The sequence below is a fragment of the Hipposideros armiger genome, unplaced genomic scaffold, assembly GCF_001890085.2.
Source record: "Hipposideros armiger isolate ML-2016 unplaced genomic scaffold, ASM189008v1 scaffold_1188, whole genome shotgun sequence".
Taxonomy (NCBI): Eukaryota; Metazoa; Chordata; class Mammalia; order Chiroptera; family Hipposideridae; genus Hipposideros; species Hipposideros armiger.
The window spans coordinates 163,911-190,672 of record NW_017732538.1 but is presented as its reverse complement, the minus strand read 5'-3'; positions in this window follow the sequence as shown (position 1 = coordinate 190,672).

Here is a 26,762-nt window from a genome sequence, read left to right as displayed (position 1 = left end):
GTTTGGGGAAGTGCTGGCCCAGAGCCCAGAAATAAGAGGACTCTTCTCCTGGGTCTCTTGGTGGGAATAGATGATGCCTGTTCCTGGAGCTGCCATTGAGATGGGACGGCGAACCCCTCTTAGGTCAGTGTCGCCATCCCTCTGCCTTTCTCATGCTCTGGAGCAGCAGTGAGCATGAGCACAGCGCCCCCAAATCTGAGAGGGCACAGGTGGAAAGCAGAGGTTACTGAGGGCCCCATGCCTGCCCTAGAGAAGAGAATGGCCTACTCATGGCCACCCACAGTTCCGTTCCATGGAATGGGGCAGGATGTGACAGCGTGTGCGGTCACCATGTGACGGTGGTATACTGTGCTCCCAGGGGGAGATGCAGGGGAAGGAAGCCAATTGACATGGCGAGCCCATACATTGTGCAGTGACTGAGGAGTCCCTGGTGTCCCACCCCATCTACAGGCCCTGAGGAGATGAGAAGCTAGCGTTCCAGTGGCTCACGATGGCCCCACTCCTGGGTGTCCACCCCACTATGGCTCCCATGCCAAGACCAGAGTACCCACCTATAGCTGCTACTCAGAAGGCCAGGCTCAACTATCAGCAGAGTCTTCCAGTTTGGAAGGTCGACTGCTCCACCGTTTATTACATCAGCCTGGGGACCTCAGGAAGCCATCTGTGACCTTTACTGACACGTGTGGCCCGAAGATGACTCCCAGCAGTCAGGTGGGACTTGAAAGGCCGAGGGGCTGCCTAGGGTCATGTAGCAGGTCTCACCTGGCTCACCTTGCTTACCCCAGAGCCCAGAGGGGAATGAGGTCATCAGACAGGATTTGTCACACAACGAGCCCAAGTGCCCAGTCCAGGATGAGGGTGTAGTCCAGGAGTGGTCCCCTGCCCTCTGCTCCAGCCCAGCTGGCCTCTCCCTGGGCCTGGTCACGTGGGAAAGCTGGGAGACCAGGAACAATTGCTCTAGAGTGATTCTGAGCTTTGTGTCACAGGCAGGATGTGCAGGGGGCCCACCTCCCAGGGGTGTCCTTGCCTTGGAGGACAGTCCTGCCCCAGGAGGGCCTGCTCCTGATGATCACAGGAATGGTCCTGCCTGCAGGCCTGTCAGGCCCCCGACATGTGGGACGAGGTCTGGAGTGAAGGGGTGGAGAGGGCACAGCCTGCTTCTGCTGTCTCTCCCTGGAGCCAGGTCCTGCCTCTGGGCCCCATACAGAGTCCCCTCAGGGTGGGTGCAGCAGTGACAGCACACCAGGATCTGTGCGAGGAGTGGGACCCAGGGCAGAGAGTTTGATGAGCATTGAACAAGGAAGTTCCTGACTATTGAATTTTGGGATTCAAAGGCTGCAAAGTAATGATAGAAGATTCAGTGCATGATAGATGTCATTTGGTTGTGGTGAAAATTTCTTTTCACGCCACAGAGGTAATATGTGCAAAACCCTGGTTACAAATAGAATTGCCATGTGAACTTATTTTCCCTCATAAAGTAATAAATGAGAACATAAAAAGGATAGCTGAACCAGGGAAATAAGAAAAAAGGAGGTATATTGAAGTTCGATAGGACAAGTAACACAAGGTTTAGCATTTCTAAGCACACCAAGAGACTGAATGAATGGGCCTGGCAGTGTCAACACTACTGGCCTTAGCTCAGAAGAGGGCTTTTTATTAAGAACATCATGTATTCATCAAACATTAGGATTCATCGATATTTTATGCACCCTTGGGAGCTCTGGAAGGGGCGGCACCGAGGGGGCCCCTGAGCCTGGTTGCTGTGGGGTCATCTCAGGGGACTGAAGGTGAGTTCTGAGAGTGGGGGAGCTGGACATGGACCTCACGCTCCTGCCAGAAGTGCCATTGCCAAATGGGGATGCTGAGAGAACAGTGGGAACTGGGGAGAACAAGTCCCTTTGCCCCTCTTCTGCCACAACAAGGTCCAGCAGGGTCAGCCATAGAGAGGCCCTCACTGAGAGACCCACACAGAGACCTCTGACAGGACTCACACTGAGACATCTCTGACAGAGACGTACACAGAGCGACCCCTACACAGTGAGACCTCCCCCCCACACACAGACCCCACAGAGACCCCACACCGAGACACCTTATGGAGAGACTTCACCCAGAAACCTCCGACAGAGACCCACATTCACACACCCCACACACAGACCGCTGACAAAGACCCCCACTGAGAAATCCCACATGAAGACCTCTCTCGAGCTGCCCCTCACAAAACTCACACACTCGCACAGAGACCTCACAGGCATTCTGTAGGAGTCTGAGCAGCCACCCACTGCTGTCAGTGGATCTGAAGCCACTTAGCAAACAGGCAGCACAGAGGGAGTATCAGTGGGTCTGACTCCCTGAGAACCCTGAGACACTCAGTCATGGCCAGCATTGCCCCCAGGGGGGGTTTTGGCTTGGGGGCCAGGGCACGAACTTTTGTCCTTTTGAACTGCCATTGCCTCCGAACAAAAGAATGGTAGATATGGACCTGCGAACTTCTTTCCTCCACAGCTTTTTGTCAACTTGAGCTCTGACCAATTCAGACAATTACAGATTTCAAACAAGAATAAAATTCTACCAATCTCCGATGAGAGATAAAATCTTATTTGTCCACTTTTGTTTTTGTCTAGTCAAATGGCGTCCGTGTCACCTTTTTTATATCATTGGGGATAAGATCTGCACTGAGGATGGCTGACTTCTTTACTCTGGACACACGGGGAAGGCCTGCAGCAAATGGGTGCCAGGAAAACAATAAAGCAGCAAACCAGCATCTGGAGGCTCCTTCACCTCCCAGGGGACTCAGTAACTGGCCATTGTTTTGCGCATAACAGCTTGTGTCACGTTTGTGGGTTTTGTTTTATTTTTAAATGAAACCGGCTAACAACTATGTGAAGATTTTAGCAAATGAGTCAGATGTCTGGCAGTACTCTTACTTCATCATCTGGCAAAATTATACTTCTTTTTTCGCCCCTCAAAATGTAGTGATACCTTCAAGTGGGATTCCACGTGTTTCCAGTATATGACAAATTCCTAATGTTCCGCCAACAGAGCTTAAATTGAGGACTCTTTAGGAGGATTAATCTTCTACATGAATCTGAAGAATGCACAATTTCCAAGACTCAGGCAGTCGGCTGCATGTTGTACCCATTTTAGGGCTAAAAAAGGAAAGACACAATGATTCAAATTGTTAGTTAGCAATGTTGCAAAATATATCATTTAATCTATGCTGATATGTACACATCACCTAACAAAATACCACAAGGGACAGCTTAACATCTGAATTGAAAAAAGTATAGAATAAAAATCAAAGGGTACACTAATGTACACAAAGGGTCTACATTAATCATCAAAATTCTCACTTTATACATCCATTGGTTTCCAAAGGGTGCACTTTAGTGAGGCTGCATATGTATTTCTTGCTGCTCATGAGCAACTCATTGTCCTTACGTTGTTAAAATCTATTTCATGACAGCTGTCAAGTGTGTGTCATTGGTTAAGTCTCTCAGATTATCCATCAAGATAGCAGTGTCACAGTCCTTTCCCTAAAAGAAGCGGAGCTGACAATCGGTGCTTTGGGCCTCTATTTCAACAAGAGATTCCCTTCTCTTAATAATTTACAGGTTTGTAACTATTTTTCTACCTCACTCCCTTACAATGTGATGAGTTACAAATTGTTTAAATATGGTCATGGGTGTGCACTAGTATTGTGTTGAATTAAATTTTTCCTTTGGAGTACAGCTTATGCATATGTTATGTTTTGTTTGTTTTTAATAACTGGTTTTGGTTTTATTCTGCACTTCACATGTCACAGCCTCAAACCCAACACTTAGGTTTTCTCTTCTGACTGTGTTGTTCTTTTAGATCCATCTCACCAGGGACCATTTCTCCCAGGAGCATATGCAGTCTGGTCCTCAAGCAGTGGGGGCACACAGGCCCTCAAAGACCCTGGCTCTCCAGCACTGGGACTTGGGTCCTCTGCTTTAACTGTGCCGAGGCTCTTCCCAGGTCCTGTCACTCAGAGGTGTCCCTAGGCCAGGCATGCCAAACAGGTTCCATGTATGTGCCAGCTGTGAGAAAACATGGAGCGCTGCTAGGAGCCCTGATTGAGGGTAGTGAGGCAGGCAGTCTGGGTTCCATTACAAAGAATGCAGTGCTCCATTGGCAACATCTGCCATGGCAACACCCACTGGGCATGTCTGGAATGGGGTCACTAGAGGAACAGGCTGCGTGCCAGCCACCAGCTCGGCTCAGAAAGAGGCAAGCCTTCGTCCCATTCTTGCCTCGGGTGGTTATTCTCCCTGGCCAGGTGGCTGAGGAGGCAGCCTGAGGGCCACAAACCTGCAAGTGGCTTCCCCGGGTCCTGGATGGAACAGCATAAGCCCCATGCTGGACAGAGCTGGCAATGGCAGCCCACGCATGGCCCCACGGGGGTCTGCACGTTGCAGCTGCTTCTCCTCTGAAGTCAGTTTCATCCAGGCAAAGACAGCTGACTGGATGTCAAAATGAGTTAGATGCAACTAGGCATAGAAGCCCTCTTCCATGGTGCTTACACAGAAATAATCTTAATCTCTGGATAAAATCTCAATAATTTCCAGTCCAAACTACAAAGCTTCATCTCCAATGTGCTACGGGGAAACTAAAATAGAGCAAAAGGACAGTCTTACTTTAATTAAGTTCCAGAATAAGGGCACACTGCTTTGAAAAGCACTGTATCAGCAGAAGATGCAAGGGTGTGCATAAAAGTCTGTTTCTAAAAAATACCAAAAACCCCAAACCTAACCCAGCTTGGCCTTTGGTCTCCCCTTTGTGCCACTCCATATCCCAGGTGGGAGGCCACTTCATCCTGCTGAATTTGGGCATGTCACAGTGCTCCGTGCATGTATGCCCATGTCTGTTTGAGTCCTCTGCTCTTGCTAGAGGGTTCTGGATGCTTTTTATTTATTTATTTATTTATTTATTTAAATGCATTGGAGTGACATTGGTTAGTAAAATTATATATGTTCCAAGTGTACATGCCTATAATACATTATCTATACATTTCATTGTGTGATCACCACCCAGAGTCACTTCTTTCATCACCATATATTTGACCCACTCCTCTACCAAAACCCCTCCCTTCCCCTCTGATAACCACTAAACTGTTTTCTGTGTCTGTGAGCTATTGTTTCTTTTTTTGTTTCCCTTGTTCCTTTGTTGCTTTCAGTATTATATCCTACATATAAGTGAAGTCCTATCGTTCTCCGCTTTCTTCTGACTTATTTTTCTTAGCATAATAATATCAAGGTCTATCCATGTTATCACAAATGACAGTATTTCATCTTTTCTTATGGCAGAATAGTATTCCACTGTGTATATATACCACTTCTTCTTTATCCAATCATCTATCGAAGGACACTTTGGTTGTTTCATGTCTTGGCCACCGTGGTTAATGCTGCAGTAAACATTGTGGCACATATATCTTTATGGATAAATGTTTTCAACTTTTGAGGTTAGATACCCAGGAGAGGGATTTCTGGGTCATATGGTAGTTCTATTATTATTTTGAGGAACGTCCATGCTGTTTTTTCATAGCAGCTGGACCAAATTACATTCCCATCAACAGTAGATGAGAGTTTCCTTTTCTCCACAGCCTCTCCAACACTTGTTATTACTTGTCTTGATGATAGCCATTCTAACAGGTGTGAGGTGATATCTCACTGTGGTTTCGATTTGCATTTCCCTCATAGCTAGTGAAGTTGAGCATTGTTTCATGTATCTGTTGGCCGTTTTTATGTCTTCTTGGGAAAAGTGTGTCTGTTCAGGTGCTCTGTCCTTTTCTAAATTGGATTGTTTTTTGTTCTTTTTGTTGAGTTGTACAAGTTATTTTTATATTTTGCTTATCAGCCCCTTATTGGAGGTGTTGTTTGCAACTTTCTCCTCCCATTCAGTTGGTTGCCTCTTTGTTTTGTTGATGGTTTCTTTTGCTGTACAGAAGCTTTTTAGTTTGATATATTCCCATTCATTTATTTTTGTTTTTACTTTGTTGCCTTTGAGGTCAAATTCATAAAGTCCTTTCTGAACCCAAAGTCCATGAGTTTAGTTCCTATGCTTTCTTCTATGCAGTTTATTGTTTCAGGTTTATGTTTGGGTCTTTGATCCATTTTGAGATAATTTTAGGATATGGTAACAGATAATAGTCTAGTTTCATTTTTTTGCATTTGGCTTTCCAATTTCCCCAGTACCATTTACTGAATAGGCTTTTTATTCTCCATTGTATGTTTTTGGCTTCTTTTTTGAAAATTATCTGCCCATATATATGAGGTATGATCAAAATATATGGTGAATGTTTAAATAAAAAATATTTATTAGAGTAAAAGACACGTTGCTATTGATAACCCCTCAAAATACTCTCCCTCACTTCGAACACACTTATCCCATTGTTCTTGCCACTTTCTGACACAGTTATGGAAGTCCTCTTTCATGATTGTCTTTACTTCATCCTCCATCATGACAACACTCCATGTCACACATTGCTTCTGGTATATGGCAATTTCTGTCAAATAAACACATTATGCTATATCCTCATCCATCTCATTCACTGGATCTGGTACCATGCGATTTCTCGCTCTTTCTCAAAGTCAAAATGATTCAGGACATCGATGCAGCCATGACAGCACAATTAAAGACACTCACAAAAGAGGACTTCTAGCACTGCTTCAGAAAGTGGCAAAAACGATGGGATAAGTGTGTTTGAAGTGAGGGGGAGTATTTTGAGGGGTATTAATGCCAATGTATCTTTCACTGTAATAATTTTTTTTAAAATTTAAACATTCATCATATTTTATGATCACGCCATGTGTGTTGGTTTATTTCCAGGCTCTCAATTTTGTTCCATTGGTCTGTGTGTCTGTTTTTCTGCTAATACCATATTGTTTTCATTATTGCAGTTTGTAGCATAATTTGAAGTCAGGGAGTATGATACCAAGGGCTTTGTCCTCTTTTCTCAGAATTACTTTGGCTATTTGGTGTCTTTTTTGGTTCCATACAGATGTGAAGAGTTTTGGTTCTATTTCTTTGAAAACTGCTATTGGGATTTTGATGGGGATTGCATTAAATCTGTACACTGCTTTAAGTAATATGGCCATTTTAACTATGTTTATTCTTCTAACTCATGAGCATGGAATATCTTTCTATTTGTTTGTGTCTTCAATTTCTTTCAATTATGTTTTCTAGTTTTCAGTGTATAGATCCTTCAGTTCCTTTGTTAAGTTTATTCCTAGGTTTATTATTCATTTGTTGTGATTGCAAATGGAATAATTTGCTTCATCTTTTTCTGGTATTTCATATTAGTAAATAAAAACACAATGGATATTTGCATGTTGATTTTTTATCCTGCAACTTTACTGTATTTGTTTATTGTTTCTAATAGTCTTTTGGTGGAGTCTTTAGGGTTTTCTGTATAAAGAATCATGATGTCTGCAAAAAGTGACAATTTTACTTCTTCATTCCTAATTTGGATGACTTTTATTTCTTTTTGTTGCCTGATTGCTCTGGTTAGGAATTCCAGTACTATGTTGAATAAACGTCATGAGAATGGGCATCCTTGTCTGGTTCCCAATATTGAAAAAAAAGTTTTCAGTTTTTCAACATTGAGTATGATATTAGGTGAGGGTTTGTCATATATGGACTTTATTATGTTAAAGCACTTTCTTTCTCTCCCCACTTGATTGAGTGTTCTAATCGTTAATCAACATTGTACCTTGTCAAATACTTTTTCTGCATCTACTGATATGATCATATGACTTTTTAACCTTTATTTTGCCTATGTTATGTATCATATTGATTTGCATATTTTCAACCATCCTTATGCCCCTGGAATAAACCTTACTTGATCTTGATATATATCTTTTTTTTTTTAAAGATTTTATTGGGGAATTGGGCGGGAAGGGAATAGTGCTGAGGAATTGGGGAAGGGGAACAGACAAGTTGCTGTCGTTTTGGTCTTCAGTCTAGTTGTGGAGGACATTGCTTCACTGGCCCAAGTTGGCACCATCATTGTGCTCTTCCTGGGAGAGGCAGATCAGTTGCTGGCTTCTGGACAGCCGCTCACTGCGGCTGCTGTCCGCTCACGCTGGCTGCTGGCTACATACGGTAGCCCATGGCAACCCACTGCCACAGGGGCTGCAGGCTATGCCAGCGCAGGCGACTCAGGGCAGCCCAGCTCCAGGTTGAGCTGTTGTTCAGCATCTTAGCTGTAGAGGGCAGTGTCACTGGCCCTCATACGTGAGATCCGAACCGGGGCTCTCTGGCATCCCAAGCCAGTTCTTAACCATCACGCCACTCGGCCGGCCCGATATATATCTTTTTAATGTATTTTTGTATCCAATTTTCTAGTATTTTGTTTAGAATTTTTGCATGTATATTCCTCAGAGATATTGGTCTGTAATTTTTGTGTGTGTGTTCTTTTTACCAGGCTTTGGTATCAGGGTAATATTGGCCTCATAGCATGAGTTAGGAAGTATTGCTTTCTCTTCAATTTTTTGGAAGAGCCTGAGGGGATAGGTATTAGATCTTCTTTAAATGTTTTGTAGCATTCACTAGTAAAACCATCTGGTCTTGGACTTTTATTTATTGAGAGGTGTTTGATGACTGTTTCAATTTCCTTACTGTTGATCAATCTATTTAGATTTTCCAATTATTCAGGATTCAGTCTAGGAAGGTTATGTATTTCTAAGATCTTGTCCATTTCTTCTAGGTTATTGAATTTGGTAGTGTATTGCCTTTCATAGTATTTTTGTTTAGTCCTCTGTATTTTTGTGGTGTCCTTTACAACTACTCCTCTTTCATTTCTGATTTTGTTTATTTGAGTCTTTTCTCTTTAGTGAGTCTAGCCAGAAGTTTGTCAATTTTATTTATCTTTTTAAAAAACCAACTCTTAATTTTTCTATTGTCTTTTTTGTTTTCTATTTCAGTTAATTCTGCTCGAATTTTTACTATTTTCATCATTCTACTGACTTTAGGCTTCATTTGTTCTTCTTTCTCTAGTCCGTTAAGGTAAACTATTAGATTGTTTATTTGAGATTTTCCATGTTCCTTAACATAGGGCTGCAATGCTATGAACTTCCCTCTTATTAATGGTTTTGCTGCATTCCAAAGTTTTTGATACATTGTATTGTCATTCTCATTTGTTTCTATGTATCTTTTTATCATTTCTTTTATTTATGTTTTGACCCAGCCATTGTTCAAAAGCATATTGTTTAGTCTTCACCTATATATGGTTTTTCCATATTTCTTTTTGAAGTTGATTTCCAGTTTCAAAGTGCTGTGGTCAGATATATGTTGCTATAATTTCAGTTTCCTCAAATTTGTTGAGACCAGTTTTGTGCTTCAACATGTAGTCTATGGTTAAGAATGTTCCATGTTCCCTTGAGAAGAAAGTACATTCTGGTGTTCTGGGTTGAAAATATCTGTAAATACCGATTATGTCCATGTGACCTAATGTGTCATTTTAGGCCGATAGTTCCTCATTGATATTTTTGTTCAGATAGTCTATCCATATTTCCAATAAAGTATCTAAGTCCCTTACTATAATTGTATTTTTGTCAGTTTCTCATTTTAGTTATGTTAGCAGTTGTTTTATGCGTTTTGGTGTTTTCAGGTTGGGTGCATATATATTGATAAGTGTTACATTATCTTACTGTATTTTCCCCTGTATCATTATAAAGTTTCCATATGTGTGTCTTCTTACCTGTTTTATCTTGAAATCTGTTTTTGTCAGATATAATTACGACTACACCCATATTTCTCTAGAAACCATGTGCTTGGAGTATCATCTTCCACACCTTCACTTTGAGTCTAAGTTTGACTTTGCAACCTAAATGGGTCTCCTGAAGGCAGCATATAGTAGGTTTTATTTTTTTAATCCATACCACTACTGTCTGCCTTTTAATTAGTAAGTTCATTCTATTTACATTTAGAGTGATTATTTATATATGAAGATTTACTATAGCCATTTTATCTTTTGTTTTTCAAGCCGTGAGTCTACATTGTTTCTTTTCCTTTGTATTTTGGTCTGCTATTTTAGTTTTGTGGTATTCTGGTTTTTGTCCCTCAGTTTTCCCTTTTTATTATGTTATCTATCTCAGTTCTAGGTTTCTGTTTTGTGGTTACCATTAGGTTGTGCACAATAAAAAATTTCGTATGTATAATAGTCCTTTTTCTTCTGATTTTATCTTATTTCTATTCATGTGTGCAAGTTCAGTTCCTTCCCCACTCCCCTTTTCTGTTTTTGTTGTCACAAATTATCCCTTTTTATGCTGTGCATTTATTTCCTAATTGCAATAGCTAGTGCTTTGTTTTTAAAGGCTTCTATTTCCTTTAACCTTTATGTTATATTTAAGTGTTTAATACCTTACTCTGAATAACAGTTGCAATTTCCTGCTTCTGTCTGTTAGTCATCTTACTCAGTTCCATATCCTTTTGTCTTTTTGTTTTAGGTAGAAGAGTATTTTTCAGCATTTCTTTTTTTATTTTTTTTATTTTTTTTTATTGTTAGTTTCAGGTGTACAGAACAATGCAATAGTTACCCTTTTCACCCTCACAAAGTAACAACCCCCCTCCCCCCATCCACTGCCCTCCCACCCCCGATATCATGCTTATCTATTACAATTCCATTGAATCCATTCCCGCACTCTACTCCGTGTCCCGAGGTTATATGTATATATAATTATAGTTGACATACAGTATTATTCAACATCAGTTTCAGAAATACAATGCGGTGGTCAGGCCTCTACATCAACTATGAAGTGGACTCCCCAAAAGGGCATTGGTCCATCTGGCCCCCTAAGAAATGCTTACAACGTTATTGATTGTATTCCTCGGACTATCTTTTTCTATCCCTGAGGCCATATTGCAATTACCAATTTGTATTGTCTCATCCCTTCCCCTCTCCTTCATCCCCACCCCCTCCCAACTAACAACCCTCAGTTCTTCCTCTGTGTCTCTGAGACTATCTCCATCCACTTCTCCCATCCATTCAGTTCCTTAGAATCCACGTATAAGTGAGATCATATGATATTTGTCTTTCTCTGACTGACTTATTTCACTTAGCATAATGTTCTCTAGTTCCATCCATATTGTTGCAAAGGGTACTATTTCCTTCTTCTTTATAGCTGAATAATACTCCATTGTGTAAATGTACCAAAGTTTCTTAATCCAGTCATCTACCGATGGGCATTTTGGTAGTTTCCAAGTCTTAGCTATTGTGAATAACGCCGCAATGAACATAGGGGTGCATATATTTTTTTGGATTAATGTCTTGGGATTTTTTGGATAAGTACCTAAGTGTGGGATTGCTGGGTCGTAAGGTAGTTCCATTTTCAGATTTTTGAGGTGCCTCCATACTGATTTCCATAATGGCTGCACCAGCCTGCAGTCCCACCAGCAGTGCACCAGGGTTCCCTTTTTGTTTTAGGTAGAAGAGTATTTTTCAGCATTTCTTAAAATACAGGTCTTGTGGTAATAAATTCTTTTGGCTTCTTTTTTTTTTTTTTTTAGCTGAGCCATCCTGCTACCTGTTGGCAGCTCAGCGGCTGCTCAGCTCAGGCTGGACTCGAACCGCTGTTGCTCAGATTTTGGCTTCTTTTTGGATAAGCCTTTATTTCTCTGTCAGATAGAATGGATAACTTTGCTCTATATATTATTCTTGGCTGGTGATTTCTCTCTTTGAATATTTTAAAAATTTGATTCTACTTTCTTCTAATTGTAGCATTTCTGCTGAAAAAACCCAGTGATAATCTAATGGTTTTTTTTTTATAAGTTAACATCTATTTTTCCCTGGCTGCCTTGATTGTTTTTTCTCTGTTGTTAATTTTTGACAGGTTTAATATAATGTGTCTTGGAGAAGGCCTTTTTGGATTGAAATAATTAAGTTTTCAATTAGCTTCTTGAATTTGAGTGTCCCGTTCTTCCCACAGGTTTGGGGAGTTCTTGCCTAATGACGTCAGCTCTTATAGAGTTTTTTCATTTATTTTTTCCTCGCGATTCTCTCTGTCCTCCCTGAGTTACTTTTAATTTATATCTTTAATATCACTAGTTCTTTCTTCCATCTGGTCTGTTCTATTTCCTAAGCTTACTAGTTCATTCCTTATCTCATTTATTGAGCTCTATAGCTCCAGAATTTGTGTTTGGTTCTTTTCTATATTTTCAATCATTTTGGCAAAGTACTCCTTTTGTTCATTGATTTTATTTGTGAGATAATTTAATTGACTTTCTGAGTTTCATTGTATGTCCTTGAATTTTTTTTTCAGAACTGCATACTTGAGTACTCTGTCATTTAAATTACAGCCTTCCTTGTCTAAGTTTATTTTCTGGAGATTTTTCATATTCTTCCTTAACTCCCTTGTTACCGTGGTTATTCATTGTGCTTGATGGATTATTTCTCAGCCTGGACAATTATTTGAATAAAATTGTCTTTTTGTATGTATATGACTCAGTTGAATAGCAAGTTTTTAAGTAGAGATCTATCTTTGTTTTCCAGTATCTGGTGCTGAAGCACACGGTTTTGTTTTATTTTTTGTGCACTACTGGGGCTTCCAGGATCTCCGTTGGGCACTTTCACCTTAGCTGTGGAAAACACTCTGTTTTCCCTAAGGAGTTGGCATCCTCTTTATGCCCCTGTTGCATTGGTCATAGGGATATAGTGGGCTATGGGTCCTCTGGCCTGTATATTCTCAGTGCTGCCCTCCTGCAGCAGAAGCTGCCAGCTGTGTCATTGTGTCTGAGATGTCCTAGCTGCTTTTACCAGGTTCTGCCACAATGGATGGGGTGGTGTGAATTCACTATAAAAAAACATTAAGATAAAAACAAAATTCCAGGCCCAGGTGGTTTTCATAGGGAATTATTCCAAATACTTAAGGAAGAAATAACATCCATTCTTCTCAATCTCATGTAGACTAGAAAGGGAAGAATTACTATTCAGTCCATTCTGTGAGGCTAGCACTACCCAGACACAGAAAGCAGTGAACGACAACACCATAAAAGTATAAATATCTCACCGTGAACTTGGAGGTAAAAATTCTCCACAAAATGTTAACAAATTAGATGTCAGAATCATGGCAGAGTGAGAGGTGCCCTCTGTATATCTCCCTTAAATTTACAACAGCCAGAAATCTATCATCTAAGAAAGGATTCTCTTTTCAATATATAACTATGGCTGAGAGACCCACACATTGACACAACTGAACATGGGCACTTTGGAATGTGTGGGGAGGTAGGATGGGAGGAAGGACAGGGACAGTGTGTGTGGATGCTATTGCCCAGCCAATGTGACCTCAGCTAACATGGCAGTGGTGGAGGAGTCAGTGTGTAGCCTCCACACTATATCCCAGTGGATGGTAAGATAAGCAAAAGTAGCATCATGCCCAAGAACCTGACCCCCACCCATTGCAGCAGAATCAATAACAGCAGCAGCAGAGATGCTTACACTGCTATCCTGGCCAGCTCCAGCACAGCTGTGTCAGCAATCATAAAGGACTAGGAGATAGTAATGTGGTACTACTGAGCCCAGCTCATTTCAATTCTTCACATCCCCCCACCACGGTGTTGGTGCCTTGAGACTGAGGCAACCTAAGCACAGTGGGAACACCAACAACCCTGGTCAACCAGGCAGAGATTCCCATTACTACAGTAATTCCTCCCACTACTACAACCCTGAAGATGCAAGTAGGGCTGGGCAAAGCAAACAAGAACTTGTGCTATAGCACCATCTACTTGATAACAAAAGAAAGACCTCTAATAATCAACAGGCAGAATTGTTAAGAAAGGCGTTCACTACCTCACACACACTGATAGAGGAACAATTCTTCATGTACCATGAAAAACCAAGGTAACAATGTAATACAGAAAGAAAACTACAAGTCTCACAGAATCCAAATCAAGTCGTGGAAGGTTGTGATTTGAATGACCGGATTTCATGATAGCAGTTATGAAGGCACCCAATGCAATACAAGGAAATTCAGAAAGACAATTGAACTAGCTCAGGAATAAAATTAGTGAGCAGAAGAGCACTTTACCAAAATCAATGTAACTCTCAAAAAGACAAAAACAGAAATTCTGAAACTGAAAAACTCAAAACATTATTGTAGATGAAGAATGGATTAGAAAGCATTGTATAAAGAGAAGACCTGATGGAAGAAAGAATGAGCAAGCTTGAAGACAAAAATTTAGAAATTATTTTGGTGGAAGGTGGAAGAAGGGAGAGAACTAAGGTCTTTAAAAACAAAAGAACTCTATGACAGCTATCTGACTCAATCAGAAAGGGCAACAAAGGATAATGATTATCCCAAAAGAGAACAGGAGAAGGAAACAAAGAGCCTATTCAACTAAATAATTAATGAGAACTTTCCAAACAGAGGAAAGGAAAAGACATTCGAGTACAAGAAACTAACAGAACAACTAATAATGTGAACCCAAAAGACATTCTTCAAGACACATTATTTTAAACTTCAAAAAGTTAATGATAAAGAAAGAATTCTCAAGGCAGCTAGGGAAAAACAGACAATAACTTACAAAGGAAACCCCATTATATTATCATCAGATTTTTCAGCAGAATCTTTAAGGCCTGGAGAAAGTGGAATGATATATTCAAAATAATGAAAGAAAAAAACCATTAGCCAAGAAAAATATATTCTGCAAAATTATCCTTTAAATATGAAGGAGAAATAAAAAAAATTCCCACTAAAATGAAGCTGAGGAAATTTACCACCACAAGATCTGCATTACAATAAATTTTGAAAAGATCTCTTCTAGTTGAAACAAACAGACAAAAATACACAAACCTTTGCATAAGATGACAGACAGACATAAGCAGGAAATTGCAACTCCATTTTAGAATAGAGTATTAAACAATTAGAACATAAAGGTTAATGGAGAAAAGAGCATTAAAATAACTATAGTTACTGCAATTTGCTTAAGAGCACCATCATAAAAAGGGATATTTGTGACACTACAGTAGGGAAGTTTTCCATAATTATTTCTTCAAATAAGCTTTCAATTCTTTGCTCTCTTCTGGTACCCCTATGATGTAAATGTTGGCATGCTTGATGTTGTCCCAGAGGCCCCTTAAACTATCCTCATTTTTTTGGATTCCTTTTTCTTTTTGCTGTTCTGTTTGGGTGTTTTCTGCTGCCTTATCTTTTAAATTGTTGATTTGACCTTCTGCTTCATTTAATCTACTGTTGATTCCCTCTAATGTATTTCTCATTTCAATTACTGTATTCTTTATTTCTGAGTGGTTCCTTTTTATGTTTTGTATCTCTATTTTTATGTTTCCTGTCTTTTTATTCAAGTTCTTCCTGAGATCATTGAGCATATTTATAACCATTGTTTTGAACTCTTCATCTGGTAGATTGCTTGTGTCCATTTTGTTTAGTTCTTTTTCTAGAACTTTGTTTTGTTCTTTTATTTGGGAACTGTTTCTTTTGTCTCTCCATTCTGGCTGCCTCCCTGTGTTTATTTCTATGTGTTAGGTAGGGCTGCTATGTCTCCTAGTCTTAGTAGAGTGGCCTAACATAGTAGGTGTCCTGTGGGGCCCAGTGGTGCAGTCTCCCTGGTCACCTGAGCTGGATGCTCCAGGTGTGTCCTTTGTGTGAGTTGTGTGTCTCCTCCTGTTGGAGTTCAGCTTTGGTTGCTATTTGCATGTCAGTGGAAGGGATTGACCCTCAGGTTGATTGGTTGTAAGGACTGGCTGTGACTACTGTGGAAGAACTGTTGTGCAGAGGCTGACCCTATGGAACGGGATTTGCTTTAGCAAGACTCTGTCATTTGGGTATGTCATCCTGGAGGCAGCCAAGTGATGCTCTGGCTCAGTCTGAAGCATCTTCTTACATTGAAGAAAGTTTACCTAAATACTGATATAAAAATTTTTAAACAAATCTTTTATTGATTTTGGGGATAAAATTATCACCTTAATCCAGTTATGGCATTATCTACAGTTTAACTAAAAATATACATTCATGCATTGCATAATGATACTTCAGTCAAGGGCAGATTGTATATACAGTGGTGGTTCCATAGATTATAATGGAGCTGCAAAATTCCTATTGCTTAGTGACAATGTAGCTGTAATAACATCACGACACAAAGGTTGCAAAAATCAACAAGGCTGTGGCTGAGATGGCAAACAACTTTAACCTGGGTATGGATGAACATGGCATTGGGGAGCTCCTAGAGGTGGTTGCTGAGGAACTAACTAATGACGAGTTGTTGGAACTGGAACAGAAATGCATAGCTGAAAAAGATGCAAGAGAAAAAGAAATTGCAGAAGAAAAGGAAGAGGAAGTGGAAGAGAAGAAGAAGAAGGAAGAGGAGGAGGAGAAGGAGGAGGAGGAAGAGAAGAAGAACCCCCAAGAAATTTCATAAAGTGTTTAGAAGAAGCTTTTGCAGACCACAACAAGATCCTTAAAAAGTTTGAAAATACCAACCCAAACACCAAAAGATTTTTGTTAATAGAGAGGAATATTCATGGTGCATTATCTGTTTATAAAAAACAAAACTATGATAACAAATAAATTAAGCAAAGCACCATGGACATGTTTCTGTAAAGAGTGACACCTCCTCAAGAAGAGCCTCAGGCAGGTCTTTCAGGAGGTGTTTCAGAGGAAGGCACTGTTGTCACAGGAGATGACATCTCGTGCCTGTTACTGCCCCTGAAGACCTCCCATTGGGACAAGGTGTGGAGGTGGAGACAGTGATATTGGTAGGCTATTGTGTTTGTTCGTGTCTCAGTTTTTAACAAAAAAGTTTAAAGAGTAAAAAAAAATTTTTTTAATTAAAAATATCTTATAGAATAAGGATATAAAGAAAATATTTTTACAGCATACAATATCTTTGTGTTTAAAGCTGTGTTATTACAGAAAAGTAAAAAAGTTAAAAAAATTTAAAAGTTTATAAAACAAAAATGTTATAGTAAGCTAAAGTTAACTTATTATTGAAAATGGAAGCACATTTTAAAAACATATTTAGTGTAGCCTAATTGTCCAGTGTTTATAAAGTCTGCAGCAGTGGACAGTAATGTCTAGGCCTTCCCACTCACTCCCCACCCACTCACTGACTCACCCAGAGCAACCCAGTCCTGCCAGCTCCATTCATGGCAAGTGCCCTATACTATACAGGTGGACCATTTTTTATCTTTTATACCATGTTTTTACTCTACCTTTTCTATGTTTGGATATATTTAGACACATGACTACTTACCATTGTGTTACAATTGCCTACCGTATTCAGTACAGGAACATGCTGTACAGGTTTGTAGCCCAGGAGCAATAGGCTATATCATACAGCTTGGTATGTAGTAGGCTATGCCATCTAGGTTTGTGTGAATGCACTTTGTGATGTTTACACAATGCAAAATCACCTGACAGCACGTTTCTCAGAATGTATCCTTGTTAAATGAAACGTGACTGTATAGGTCAGAAACTTGAATCTACATAAAGAAAGGAAAAATATTAGAGAAGGAATAAAAGTAAATTAAAATCTTTTATTTTTCTTATTCTTAATCAATTAATAAAACTCTTTGTTCAAATCAATAATAATAACCTAAAAAGTATCAGCAGAAATCCAGGGATGCTACAATTTACAGACGGCAACTAAAAGAATCTAGGCCAGTCATACATATGTTTATTCCTCATCCTAATTGAAATTTTCTCACTTCATACTTAAACAAAATAAAGATAGTCATGGTTTTCCACAGCAATTCACCTCCTTATTTTTGTTTTCCATATGGGAATAGTAAAATAAGGAGCAGGCTATGCTCTTGATATATTTCTATTTGTTCAGAAATAAAATGTTGCTTCTGAAAAAGAGCATTTCTATTACTCTTATCTTTCTTTATTGAACCTTCAGTGAACTAAAATAACAAAAAGAATATCACTTTCAATTGATATAAAAAACCTTTTTTCCTCTATGGATTTCTTTTATGGGGACTTCTCCATCTATAGGCCATCACTGATTTTCAAATTACCACTTGAAATCAAAGGTAGAAGAATCTCATCCTGGAAAAAATAGTATTTGTTCCTGAGATGTACCTTGAGGGAGAAGTTGACTTGAACTGGCACATAGATATGAGTTTACCTTAAAAAAAATCCAGTTTTTCAAGCAGCCTCAAATCATTAGGGTGTTACCATAAACCAATTTTAGTTCATATTGTCATCTTTATCTTCTTTCACTATATTCCATCAAATCCATCTTCCCGTCTCTTACAGATATCTTAAGCAGAAGCCAGAGCTGTGCAGCCACTTTCAGGTTCTAAAAAAGCTCCAGTTGAAGAGTCCAGTTTCATATCCAAATTCCACCCTATCTACTTCTCTGGACTAGGGCAGGGCTGTCGGACATGTGGCTCAAGCCACTTTAGTACAGTTGCATGATCTACTCACTCAAGCCTCTTCCTACTCAAGCATTTAGGAGTGTGATGGTGAATTAGCCCACTTCTGATACACGTCCCATCCTGTCCATTTCCAAGGCTAACTTCTCTGGGGTGCAAGCTGGATAAGGGGGCACTGGGAAAAGAAGACCTCCTTGTACAACTGGGAACCTCTTGGTGGTGGTGATACCCTGACATGGTTCTTGATTTGGGTTTTCTCTGTGATGAGACTACATGATTGTCTCTGTGACTCCCTGGGGTGATATTCAACTTTATTCTGCCCCCACTGTCACATTGATAACAAGAACACTATCAAGCTAAGAATAGTTGCAAAGAAACAGGTAAGTGAATAAGAAGCAATTCCTTTAAATATACATATTGATTATAAAACATACCTCAAGCTCAAGAAAGACATTTATTGATTGACTTTAATTTTTTTACATATATGAATTATGTAAATGAAAATACTATATTTTATTTCTAAGGGTTATAAACCTTATTAGTTGTTTTCTGTCTCATTAAATCAGTATTAAATAATCATACTATTGGCAAATAACCTGGTCTTCTTCTTAACTCTTATGAAAATGCATGATGTTCACTATTTAATATAGCTATCTTCTTCCAATAAAATAAACGTAAAATAAAATAAACACTAAAATAAACATAACAAAGGCATTTATACCACTGTAAATCGTACTACCTAAAATTCTACTGATATAAATCATTTCAATATTCCAACATATGTCTATCAGATATAATGCCAAAACATTCACAAATATTTTATGTATATGTCAGAACTCTTGAATTGAAAGTGACAAAAACAAAACTCAAGTATGCTTAATGAGAAAAGGGAATTTATGTTTACTTAGTTTAGAAGTCCAAGAAGGATAGATTTGTGTTCAGGTACATTGAGATCCAGGGATTTCTTCTCTGTAATCACATATCCTTCTTCCCCTTTTGATCTCTCAGTTTTGCTTGCCTTTATTTGTCTCAGGATAGCCTCTGGCAACTCCAAGTCACAGTCATTGGTAGTTAACATTTTAGTCTATTCCTTATTTTACATTACATAAACATTCTATTTTTTTGTTCTATTTCTATTGGAGTTATTTGTATTTTACATTTTTAGTGACTCCATTTTAGAAAAGTTAACCTTTATAAGATTATCAATTTTAGTACTTAATTATTACTTAACATAATGTGAAAATGCTTGTTATATCATTTGCTCAGGAAAGTTTTTAAAATATTTATGAAAAGTATTGGAGGTGTGCAAGATTTAGAATATGAAAAATTTGCTTGCATCTGCAAACTCATCCATTCAATAAAGAACTTCAACCACTGTAGAACTCAATGCATCTGCATAAATAAAAATGAATTGAATTGATTTTGACAGACTTGCTCTACTGATATCTATTCAAAATTCAATTGTACATAGTGTCTCAGTATAAGGTAATTACAGTGACCAACAGAACCAGAGTTTTACTTAATTTTGCAAAGGCTTGGAGTTTTAAGTGAAATAAAGGTGTTTTGATTTAATCACATATAGTATATATCTATTATATAATATGCTTATACTCTACAATTGCTAAGAAATCTATTCTTCCACCGATTGTGAAAATAAATTAAAAAGATAATTACCAACACAAATGGTTCTGAACTTTTTCTCCATGTATTTGCAACATGTACACCTACTGCCCAAAGAGCTCTGATGAGTGTTTTTTAAGTAATATTAAGAGTTTGACATTAACATTTCAGAAATCTAAAAAGGAGAGGACTAAGAAGCAGGTCTACAAGCTATTTTCTCTTGTTTTGGGGAAAGCCCATGGGAAATAAAGAAGGCAGGTGACTTAATTCTATCATCTTCTAAGCTTGTTAGTGACATACAATAGATTATTTTTACAGCAGATGTTTTCAGCATGATATGCATTGCTGTTTAAAATTGCTCCTGTTTTTTTTTTAAACAACAACAAACAAACCTGAAATGTCTGAATATATATTGGGCATGTTTCCCTGGAAAATGTCATTTAAGCTATGCAGCCAAGTATAAAATGGGGATGATTCACAACCCAAATGGCATTTTCTGTATAAGTAAGGTGACCACACACCTCTGTTAAAGCCTAACATGCTAATGTAGGCCAGAGCATGTCCAATGCAGGAAAAAAGAAACTGGGAGTCTCATTAGAACTCTTTGATTATCTGGAAGTTTTGTTATTTCCCCTTCATTTTTGAAAGCTTTTCTAGATATAGGGTTCTTGGCTGACAGGTTTATCTTTCAGCAGTTTGAATATGTCATTGCAAAGTCTCCTGACCTTTATTATTGCTGATAAGAAGTCAACTGTTAATTTTATTGGGGTTATCTTGTACATTATGAGTCATTTTTCTATTGCTGCTTTTAAAAATTTCTGTTTGTTTTTGCCTTTCTACAATTGGAGGATGACGTGTCTAGATTTTTTTTTTAGCTGAGCCATCCTGCCACCTGTTGGCAGCTCAGCAGCAGCTCAGCTTGGGCTGGGAATTGAACCGGTGACCCTGTTGCTCAGAGCTTGCACTCTTGAGCGAGTTCTTAACCAACTGAGCCACTCAGCCAGCCTATAGATTTCTTTCTGTTGAAGAGAAATTGGAATATGTCGAGCTTCTTGGAATTATAAAATAATATTTTCCATCAAATTAGGGAAGTTTTTCACCATTATTTCTTCACATAAAATGTCTGTCCCTTTCTCTCACTCTTCTCCTTCTGTGACTTCCATTACATTTATATCGATACACTTAATGGTATCCCACACTTCTCTAAGGCTCTGTTTATTTTTCTTTATTGTTTTCTTTCCATTCTTTAGGTTAGATAATCTCCATTGGTCTATCCTAAAGCTTGATGATTATTTGTTTTGCTAGCTCAAATATTTCGTTGAGCCCTTATAGTGATATTTTTCCTTTAAGTTATTGTATTTTTGAAATAGACTGTATGAGACTGTTAGTATATAAAGAAGAATCAGCCTTAAACCCTAGTCTTCAAAATATCAGAGTCATGAATATTAAGAGTACAAAAAGATCTGAGAGATTACTTATGACAATATTCTCCTTTTATGTATAAAGGATGTAAGAAAATGAAGATAGGAAAAAAAAGTCCAGTAATTTATTTATTTTAGAGTTATATAGCTGAGAAACTGCAGAGACTGAATCTAAATTCATCAGTTCTGAATTAAGTAAGAGGGCCATTCCCACATAGAAAACATTGGGAGCTATGACACATATAGCAATTATTAGCACAAAGATAGAAAGTAACTCATGAAATGAGAAATGAGTGAAATAATAATACACTCTACATTGCAGTTAATTCATCTACTTACTCATTTATTAAAAACTTTCAGAACAACTACTATGTGTTAGCAACTTACAAAAAGTTAACAGCTAATATTTCAGCATCTACTTATCTTTAGAGCACTATCCTAAGGACTCTGTATTCTCCAACATATAATCAGTATTCTTATAATCCTATTTTGTAGTGTGAGAACTTAACCACTGCAAGGTTAATAAATAGCATTATGTAGCGTTAAGTTAGAGCCAGGTACTACTAGAAGCGTTCTTGAATCCTCATAATCATCTTCCAAAGTAAGTACTTTATACTATTATTACTATTATTGTTGCTATTATTACTATTTGCATTAATGGACGAGGAACTAAATCACAGATAAGTTACATAACCTGCACAAGATCAGACACGTAGGAAGCTACAGTTATCATTTGAACCCCAGAATCTGGCTCTCTCACTTTATCATGTAGCAGCTATGATGTAGCCATGCTTGTGCTGTGAACAGTGCAGGATTCTTAGGCAATGGCTGTCCATGTGATAAGTGCTACAACAGCTCTTACAGCACCTTAATTAGTGTCCTAGAGTTGATGTAGAAAAAGTGCCCAAATCTAAGTAGCTTAAAATAACAGAATCTCACTCTCAGCTTTGGATGCTAGAAGTCTGGGCCGTGCTCCTTCTGAAACCTCTAGGAAAGAACCCTTCCTGCCTCTTCTGGCTTCTGCTAGCCCCAGGTGTTCCTGGCTTAGGACAGCAAAACTCCCTCTCTGCCTGTGTTTTCACACTGTCATCATCCCTCTGTGTGTCTCTCACCTTGTCTTATTAGGATGTCAATCATATTGGAATAGGAGTCCACCTACTCCAAGTCTCTGCACCATAACCTAGTTATATCTACAATAGGCTATTTCCAAATAAAGTCACATTCTGAGGTTATGGGGGTTATGACCTCACTATGTCTTTTGGGGGACATAATTCAACCCATTACAGCTACTGAATCAGAATCTTCCTCTGGTGAGGTGCACACACACACACACACACACACACACACACACTCATATCGTTTGAACAATATTTTAGGGTTTTATTTTTCCTATTTTTATAATTTTACTTTTTATCGCTTCTCAGCCTTTGGCTAAGATCAAGTGTATAATTTTACTTTTTATTGTGGTAAGTACACTTAAGAGGAAATCTATCTTCTTAACAATTGTTTCAGTGTACAATACAGTATTGTTAACTATAGTCCCCATGCTGTACAGTAGGTCTCTAGAGCTTATTCATCCTGCATAACTGAAAACTTACATCCATAAAACCAAGATATTGACACATTTAAAAGGCTGAAAAAATAATTGATACATTCACTACCCTAACACAACCCTTACTTTTAATTTTGTTTGGTCCATATGTACATGTCTAGAGATAGTAAAACTATATTTTATATGCTACTTTTCAAATATTTGTCATTTTTATGCTTCTAAAATATCTTTGTAGATACCAAAGTTATGACTTTCTAAGTTCACTGCTTCATGTTTTGTGGGATTTTTATTTTACATAAGTATAGTTAGTATACAATATTATATTAGTAACAGGTGTGCAATATTGTTATTTGACATTTATATACCTTACAATATGATCACTGCATTAAGTCTAATAATCATCTGTCATCATGCAAATTTATCACAATTTTGTTAACTATATTCATTTCCAAATTTGTAGTTTGTATTTTATTTCTATTCTCTTATTATTAGATATTTAAATTTTTTTCAGTTTTTCAACAAAATAAGTAATACTATAATCAACCTTTTTCAAAATACATTTATTGTCGGGACCGGCCGAGTGGCTCAGTTGGTTAAGAATTGGCTTGGGAGCGTGAGCGCTGAGCAGCAGGGCCACTGGTTTGGTTCCCACATGGGCCAGTGACGCTGCGCCCTCTACAGCTGAGATGATGAACAACAGCTCAACCTGGAGCTGGGCTGCTGTAAGTGGCCTGCTGCAGTGGGGCTGCGGCGGGCTTCCGTGAGCTACCATGAGTGGCTGACAGCCAGCGTGAGTGGCAGGCAGCTGGTGAGAGCTGCTGTGAGCTGCCGTGAGCCACCATGAGTGGCCGACCAATGGCCAGCGACCGACTGCCTCAGCCAGGAAGTGCGCAATGATCATAATACCTACATGGGCCAATGAAACGATGTCCTCCACAACTAGACTGAAGAACCAAAGGACAGCAACTTGTCTGTCCCCTTCCCCAGTTCCCCAATAAAATCTTATATATATATATATATATATATATATATATATATATATATATAGTCTTTATTGCTTAGGAAAATTTCTTAGGAGTATAATTTGATAAATAAGTACATTTTAGCAAACTGTAATGAATTATTATTATATCTCAGAAGTATTGTACCATTTTGTGTTGTCCAGAACAGAACATGAGTAATTTTCACCTCTTCCAACATGGGTATAAAGTTTCCAAAACAAATGAAAACATTGTGTCCACACAAAAACTAGTACACAAATGTTTATGGTAGCATTATTCTTAGTAGTCAAAAGTTGAAAGACTCCAAATCACTATCAATTGCTGAATAGATAAAGAAAATGTGGAATATCCACAAGAATGGAACATATTTTAGCCATCAAAAATGAAGTATTGATACATGCTACAACATAAGTAAACTTTGAAAATATGCCAGGTGAAAGCAGCGTCACATAAAGGGCACAATTATATGAGTTCTTTCATATGAAATGTCTAGAATATGCAAATCCATAGAGACACAAAGTATTATAGATTAGTGGTTGCTTAAAGCTAGGGTAGAGGTAGAAGGAAGAATGGGGGCTGATTGCTAATAGATAGAGGGTTCCATTTGAGGGACGACAAAAGGCTTTAAAATTAGATTGTGATTAGGTTGCACAACTCCGTAAATGTACTAAAAGCCATTGAATTATGTACTTTAAAATGTAAATGGTATAGTATGTGAATTACATCCCAACAAAGCTGTTAAGGAAAAAAAGTCTATGCAAAATGCTATGTGAGTGCCGATTCTGTCAAAGACCCCAAATCAGCAGGAAGAAACTTAATCTAAGCTGAAGAAGGATTGTAATGTGTGTTTGCTCCCTTGTTTAGAAAGTCCTCATATCTGGAAGGTGAGAGTAGAGATGCCTGTGGTATGGAAGAGCAGTGGTGTTTATTCCACACTGACTTAGTGCTGAATCCTCTCCTCAAAAATCCTTATAAGGTACTCAAAGGCACTTGAAGACTGTAATCTCTTGGAGGGTAAGGACCATGTCCTCCTCACCCCAGGATCCCAGGGCCTACATCAGCACCAGCTACATAATAGTTGTTTAATATTTGTTTAACTGAAATGATCTGAGTTCAGTATTGCTTTTCTAATTTTACAGGTGGTGCAAATTACTAAAAAAAACAATGAAAAATAAAGAAGTAAATTCTTAGAAACTAAAGAATCCACTTATAGCTCAATTGAAAAGTATAACTTCTGTTCCCTATTAGAGAAAGAAGGCTGACACCTAGGTTTAGGTTTCATTTTTCAAATAAAAAATAATCAACTAATTGTCTAAAAATGTTTGTAAAATAAGGTGTGTGTTTGCATGTAATAGAACAGTCAGAAATTAGAATACAGCAGATGGCTTATGGGTGTTTGTTAAACATTAGGCATCATCAAGAGCTCAGAAAAGGAGAGTCAAGATTGCAAATAGAGTTCCTATCATGTCTCCAGACTTTGAATTTACAGAATGTGCTAATTCTGCCCGCACGTCTTCAGTGAATGAAGATGGTTACTTTTCTTAACTCATCAAGTTTTTTGTGTGTGTTTGTTTGTTTTTGTTTTTTAATCAGGAAAAGGCTGGACTCCTGTAAGAAGTCAGCTCTTTCTACCAAAATGCAGAAGATACTTAAAGAGAAATCCTCCTTTGTTAGCCATAAAAGATACAAACAATTTAAAGTGTGTCCCCATCCCCCTCATGCCAATTTTCTTCTCTGGCTACCTTAATTTACTATTAGCATCTCCTGAGTCTTTTCCATTAATATAAGACACTCCCTGGAGAATTTCTTCACTATTCCTTATTTGGCTTAAGGATCTTAATTATAACAAAAGACTCATGTTTAAGAGGAATTTAAGAGAAGGCAGAAACTAACAGAGAAGGAGGCCCTTGAGGTAGACATTAGGTAAATGGATGGATCAGCTGAGGAAGTGGAAGGTGCACAGAGACCCAAATACAAAGAAAGCAACAGGAGACAGAACTCCAAGGCAAAGTCAAGAGGGGTGGAGAGGAGAAAATGAGTAGATATGATGTTTGCTTGTTTTCAATCAGAGCTCATTATTCTTTTTTTCAGACATGTTAGCTCTAGGTTTCTAAAGTCACTAATGTGGTTTGCCTCATATTCTAAGGACTGACAATTATCATTTCCTGAAGGACCTGATGAGGAGGGGCAGAGTGCTGCTTTTCAATTTGGAAAATTATTTCCAGGAGCAGGGCTATTCCCCATCGAAATATGTATGACATCTTCTCATGAAAAGCACACTTATTTAGAGCTGACCCCAAAGAGGAATCATCTAATGAAATGTTTGTGGGAAATTGTTTGAGGATAATGGAGAGAAAAGAAAGGCCATTAAAATAATCCATTAAAGAATGTAAGAGTTTTTGAAAATGGAAGCATTTCATCCTTTCTTATGGCTGAATAGTATTCCATTGTATATATGAACCACATCTTTATCCAATCATCAGTCAAATGACACTTAGGTTGTTTTCATGTTTTGGCTATCATGAATAATGCTGCAATGAACATAGGAGTACATATATCTTTACAAGTGAAAGTTTTCAAACTTTGGGGGGTAGATACCCAGAAGAGCAATTGCTGGGTCACATGGTAGCTCTATCCTTAAATTCTGAAAAATCTCCACACTTCTTTCCATAGAGGCTGCACCAATTTAGAATCCCACCAACAGTGTACAAGGGTTCCATTTTCTCCACATCCTCGCCAACACTTGTTACCTATGGTTTTTTTTTTTAAGATTTTTATTGGGGAATTGGGGGGATGGGAACAGTGCTGGGGAATTGGGG